Raw genomic sequence first — 7,246 nt, forward strand, 5'->3', positions numbered from 1 at the left:
AGCTCAGAGCTGGTCTTCCTCAGCAAAAAGAGGAGGATTAGCACGGATGTTAGCTCAGGGCTGATCTTCCTCACAAAAAAATAAAAAATAAATAAAACTGTTTGGAAAAAAAAAACTTTAAAAAATAAATAAATAAAAATAAAAGTGGGCAAAATATTTGAATAGACAAACCAAAGTAGGTTTTTATTTTCATAAGGAAGATTAGCCCTGAGCTAACATCGGATGCCAATCCTCCTCCTTTTGCTGAAGAAGATTAGCCCTGGGCTAATATCCATGCCCATCTTCCTCTACTTTATATGGGATGCCATCACAGCATGGCTTGACAAGTGGTGCATTGGTCAGCGCCCAGGATCCAAACCTGTGAAGCCCAGGCCACCGAAGCGGAGCGCACAAACTTAACTGCTATGCCACTGGGCCGGCCCCCCAAAGAAGATTGTTGAATGGCTAATAAGCACATGAAAAGATGCTCAACATCATTAATCATTAGGGAAATGCAAATTAAAACCATAACGAGATACACTTCATACTCAGTAGAATGGCTATAATCATAAAGACAGAAGATAACACATTTTGGTGAAGATGTGGAGAAACTGGAACCCGCGTACATTGCTGGTCGGAATGTACAATGATGCAGACACTTTGGAAAACAGTTTGGCAGTTTTTCAAAAAGTAAAACATAAAGTTACCATACCCAGCAATTCCACTCCTAGGTATATACTAAAGAGAAATGAAAACATATATCTAGAGACTTATATACCAACATTCATAGCAGCATTACTTATAACAGGCAAAAAGTGAAAACAATCCAAATGTCTATCAATTTGTGAATGAGTAAACTATGTGGTATATCCATACAATGGAATAGTATTTGGCAGTAAAAAAGAAACAATACATGCTAAAACATGGATGGACCTAAAAAACATTATACCAAATGCAAAAGACTATACATTGTATGATTCCATTTATATGAAATTTCTAGAAGAAGCAAATTTGTAGGTTCAGTAAGCAGATCGGTGATTGCTGGGGCTGGGAGCCAGATTTGGCTGCAAACAGGCATGAGAGAACTTTATGGGGAAACGTTCTAAAACTAGATTTTTGTGATGGTTGCACAACTGTATAAATTTACTAAAAATCATCAAACTGTGCATTTGAGATATGTATATTATATCTTGTAACTTCAACAAAGTTGTTTTAAAAAATTAAGTTACCTGCCCAAATTCACCTATCATGTATCAGAACTAGATTAGGCCCAAGTGTGCCCAACTGCAAAGCCTGAACTCTGTTTAGTCTTAGGGTTTTTGGAAACTCCAGCTCTGTCATGAACACCTGAAGCCCCAGTTGGTGTTCTAGTTGGGGATGATTCCTGAAGGGAGTCTAGCATGTCATTTGGACCTGATTTAGCTTCTGTGCTTAAATGGCAGTGGATCAGTATGCTTTTATGGTTGTAGAGTAATATAATGGCTGTTAAAATACACCCCTACTCATAGCTATGTATTGTACTTGAGTCAAGAAGGAAAACAGTGTCTACTAGTAATTGAAGTAAAATAATGAAAATAATTAACTCTTCTCTCTCCAGAATTTATAGATAAGAATGATTTCCTTGGATTCCCTTAAAAATGCAGTTGTTTGTATCTGCAGTTTCTAAGTTAATGAGCACAAAGGCACCTTGGGAACGTTTTGAGTAGAACTTTAATTCACTCCAAAGATGTTCATTCATTTTATTTTTTTATTATTTATTTTTTTATAATTTTATTTATTTATTTTTTCCCCCAAAGCCCCAGTAGATAGTTGTATGTCATAGTTGCACATCCTTCTAGTTGCTGTATGTGGGACGTGGCCTCAGCATGGCCGGACAAGCGGTGCATCAGTGCGCACCCAGGATCCAAACCCGGGCCGCCAGCAGCGGAGCGCGCGCACTTAACCGCTAAGCCACGGGGCCGGCCCTGTTCATTCATTTTAGAAACTGATAGTGTTACCACATATATTATACCTTATTCTGTACCTGACGAACTCAGAAAGGGAACATGCATATCATTTATTTATTTGATTTAAAAAGTCACTAAATCAAAAGATTTGTACTTATCCCAGAAAAGTACTTCCCTATCTTGGCAATTATCTAACCTTTCCAAGTTATTCTCATTTATGTTACCAAGATAAATATTTACATTAGCAGTGTTAAACAAGTTGATTGGAAACAAGTTAATCCATTTGAAAGTATTTCAGAAGTCATGTCCCTTCACTCTTAAATTCTTCAGCACGCTCACCCTAAGAATAAATGCAGTCTCCTACAAAACTACAATATGATTATCATATCTAAGAAAAATTAGCAATAATTCCATATCATCTAGTACCCAGTCCATATTCATATTTCCCCCATTGTTCCTAAAGTGTTTATAGCTGTTTTTCCCCCTGAACCGAGATCCAATCAGGGTTCATATATTGTTTTTGGTTATGTCTCTTTAATCTCTTAATCTAGAATAATCTTCCTAGCTTTTTTTTTCCTCATGACATTGACTTTTTTAAGAGTTCAGGTCATTTGGCTGTAGAAATGTCCTATGTTCTGCATTTGTCTGATTGCTTCCTCATGGTTAGTTAAATTTTAAGTGACACTTATAAATAATGTTACAGCATTTGATGGTACCATAGACAGGTAGGGTGTGTTACATGGATATTCTTTTTTTTTTTTTTTTTATAAAATCCAGACTCTTTTTTTTTTTTTAATTTTTTCCCCCCAAAGCCCCAGTGGAGAGTTGTATGTCGTAGCTGCACATCCTTCTAGTTGCTGTATGTGGGACTCGGCCTCAGGATGAACGGAGAAGTGGTGCCTCGATGCGCACCTGGGATCCGAACCTGGGCCACCAGCATCGCAGCGCGCGCACTTAACCACCAAGCCACAGGGCCGGCCCGACATGGATATTCTTTGCTTTTGATAATACAAAATTAACATCAGAATCAAGTGAAAATCTTGCAATACTATAAATATTGCTATTGCCCTGATTTAGGTCTAGCCTAGGAAGAGTACAGTTATTACGCAAAAAAAAAAAAAAAAAAAAACCAGTAGAGATCTGTGATCTGTGATTTGGTATCTATGCTTCAGAAAGGGCATAAGTATTATGAAAATTAATAAATTAAGTAAAATGTTTTACTATCCAATTTTCTGACTTGGTTTATCCTCTTGCTTGCTTTCAGATTCTCTGTACACAAAAGTACATCTCAAGATTGGAGGAAAATAATTCTGAAGAATTTATGCTTTATAATTTAATAGCTTTAAATTATTTTTAATGTAATAATAAATTTGATTACTATTTTTGACTTTTATTGTGGAAATTTTCAAACACACATAAAAGTATCATAGAATGAACCCCAGGAGCCCATCAGCTAACTTCAGCAGCTGTCAGCATTCTGCTGTTCTCCTTTCATCCATGTCCATCCACACAGTTTTGTGTTGCTCTTGTTTGCTGGAGTATTTTAAAGCAAATCTCAGGCATTATACCCTTTTTCCTTTAAATACTTCTGTATGTGTTTCTAACAGATAAAGACTTCAAAAACAAAATCACAATGCTGTTGTTATAGCCAACAAAATTAATAAATTCTTATTCTTCTAATATTCAGTCTGTGTTCAGTTTTCCCCAATTGTCTCAAAAATGTCCTCTTACAGTTGGTTTTTTCCAATCAGGATCCAAACTAGGTCCACACATTGCATTTGGTTGATATTTCTCTTAAGACTATTTTAGTCTATAATACTTCCCTCTGTCTTTTTTTATACCATTTTTTTCTTGAAGAAACTGGATCATTTGTCCTCTAGAATTTCTCACATTCTGCACTGGCTGACTGTATCCACACAGTGTTGTTTTTCTTGCTCCTCTAGCCTCTATATTTTCTGTAAGCTGGTAGTTAGATCTAGAAACTTGATTAGATTTAAATTCCATTATTTTGGCAAGAGTATTTCATAGCAGGAGTATGTACTTCCTGTTGCATCACATTTGAAGGAACATAATGTCTGGGTCCCATGTTTAGTGACGTTAAGATTATTCAGTGGATTTTGGTGTTATCGGATGATCTATTACAGAGTCCCCCATGAACTTGTCACTTAATAGTTTAAGCAGCCATCAATAATTGTTGCCTGATTGGACCAGAAAACAATCAAGTACAGTTTGTCTGACCCACAGTTTCTCATTTCCAAAGCTAACAGGTTTTGACCTAATTATCCACTGCAGTTGCTTTCAAGTAGAAGAATTATAGTTTTGAAACTAGGTTAATTAAATGGTTTTAAAATTGAAAAACAAATCTCATAGTCACTTGGTGTGTATAAGCTATAGTTTTAGTTGGAATTTTAGTTGTGATATGCATCATTCAAAAGGTTAATCTTCCCTCCACCCCCCCCACCTCACCATATGCAAAAATTAGCTTGAAGTAGATTAAAGATGTAAATTTAAGAGCTAAAACTCTAAAATTCTTAGAAGAAAACATACAGGGTAAATCTTCATGGCTTTGGATTAGGCAATGGTTTCTTAGATGTGACACAAAGGCATAAACAACAAAAGAAGAAATAGATAAATTGGACTTCATCAGAATTATATTAAAATTAAAAACATTTGTGCTACAAAAAACATCATCAAGTGAGTGAAAAGACAACTCAGAATGAGAGAAAATATCTGTAAATCACATATCTGACAAGAGACTTGTATCTATCATATATCAAGAACTCTCAAAATTCAATAACAAAAAAAAACCCAATTTAAAAATGTGAAAAGGATTTGAATAGACAATTTTCCAAAGAAGATATACAAATGGCCAATAAGCACATGAAAAGAAGCTTAGCATCATTAGTATAAAAAACCATCAGATAAATGCAAATCAAAACCACAATGAGGTTCTACTTCATTCTCACTAGAATGGCTATATTAGAAAAGACAGATAATAACAAGTGTTGATGAGGATATGGAGAAATTAGAACCCTCATACATTGCTGGTGGGAATGTAAAATGATACAGCTGCTTTAAAAAGCAGTTTGGGGGGCTGGCCTTGTGGTGTAGTAGTTAAGTAAGCGCAATCCACTTCAGCAGCCTGGGGTTCGCAGGTTCGGATCCCAGGCACGGACCTACGCACAACTCATCAAGCCATGCTGTGGCAGCGTCCCACATACAAAATAGAGGAAGATGGGCACAGAAGTTAGTTCAGGGCCAATCTTCCTCAGCAAAAAGAGGAAGATTGGCAATGGATGTTAGCTCATAGCCAATCTTCCTCATCAAAAAAAAAAAAAAAAAGCAGTTCGGGGGGCCAGCCCCATGGCGTAGTGGTTAAGTTCAGCATGCTCCACATTGGCAGCCTGGGTTCATGGCTTCGGATCCCAGGCATGGACCTACCACTTATCAGCCATGCTGTGGCAGCAACCCACATACAAAATAGAGGGAGATTGGCACAGATGTTAGCTCAGGGCTAATCTTCCTCAGGCAAAAAGAGGAAGATTGGCAACGGATGTTAGCTCAGGGTGAAACTTCTTCACCAAATAAATAAATAAGCAGTTTGGCATTTCCTCAAAAGGTTAAACACAGAGCTACCATGTGACTCAGCAATTCTACTCCTAGGAATATACTAGAGAAATTAAAACATATGTCCATATAAAAACTTGTACGCAAATGTTATAGCAGCATTATTCATAATAGCCAAAAAATGGAAACAACCCAAATATCCATCAGCTGATGAGAGGATAAACAAAATGTGGTATGTCCATACAATGGAATATTATTCAGCCATAAAAATGAGTGTAGCACTGCTACATGCTACAACACGGATGAACCTTTAAAACGCTGTACTAAGTGAAAGAAGCCAGTCACAGCAGGGCACATAATGTAGGATTCCATTATGTGAAGTATCCAGAATAGGCAAATCTTTAGAGACAGAAGATAGATCAGTGGTTGTCTATGACTGGGTTGGTGAGGTGTGAGGGAAGAGCAGAGAACTGCTAACGGGTATGCGGTTTCTCTTTGGGATAATAAAATGTTCTAAAATTGATTGTGGTGATGGTTGTACTCTACTGTTGTAGTATGTACTTTAAATAAGTGAATTGTATGGTATGTGTATTATAGCTCAATAAAGCTGCTATTATTATTATTTTTTTAACTTTCAGGATAAAAGTTAAAGTTGTTCACTCAGGGAGAAACTGCTCTACTGTTAGTGGTGAACTAGAACTTGAATTTACAGATTCTATTGGTACTCCTTCCAAAAGCTATTCTTCCTACCAAATACTTTAATTCTGTGACTGAACAAACTCAAGGTCATAAATGCTGAGTTTTGCTTCACCAAATAAAGCTGAGATTTCTAGCATAAATAAATAAATTGATTGAATGAATGAATGTCTGTATTCTTTCTAAGTTAGTTGAGGGGATGTTCTAACATATTTGGACTACAAGACTGACAAGGACAACCACAGGGGCCTTTTTAGTGGTGGCATAGTCTAGAGGTTAAGGGCTAAGAATCCAGCATCATATAGACTTGGACTTAAAACCCGGCCCCCCTACTTCCAGGCTCTCTCCTTGAACAAATTGCTCAATCTCTCACTTGCACCATCTCACTTGGTCCTCACATCCGTCCTGAAATGTAGGTAATAGTAGTCCCATTTTCTTACAAATGAGGAAACTCAAGCTCAGCAAATTTAAGTAACGGTTCACATTTCTGTAAATGCTTAAACTGCTGTTCAAACTTGTGTCTGCTTGCCTCCAAAGCGGTGCCACCTAATCAAGTATAAGCCACAATGCCAGTTTATGAATTTATGGGGGGACACATGCCTTTCTATTGACCAAGAGGGTTGAGTCATCTCTTCAGAGGCCTAATTTTCTAGTTTCAAACACTTGGGGAATTGAATTAATAATCAGAAAATTGATACATGGGTGTGTGGGAGATCAAGATTTGGCCACCCTGAAATCTGTCTTTTTATCTTGATTGTTTTCTCTGAGGGACATTTGACCTCCGCCACTAACTGCCTAAAGAATTTGACATAGTAACTCCTTCCTGGAACAGATCTTGTATCTGATGGCTGTAATATAATGTAAAATAGATGTTACAATAGAAAAGGCATCAACAAGCCCATTTATGTCTCTGGCCACATTCTTTGGATGGCCCTGCAAGGAGTTGCCAGACAAACATTTACATTTATAAGGGAAATCTCCATTTGTAAAGGTGTCTCTCTCTCTGTTTTGGGAAGAGGGGGGATAGCCTCATTTCTAGAGACTTATCAATGTGGAAG

This window comes from Ceratotherium simum, chromosome 11 (genome assembly GCF_057802395.1).
Source record: "Ceratotherium simum simum isolate JZ-2026a chromosome 11, ASM5780239v1, whole genome shotgun sequence".
Taxonomy (NCBI): Eukaryota; Metazoa; Chordata; class Mammalia; order Perissodactyla; family Rhinocerotidae; genus Ceratotherium; species Ceratotherium simum.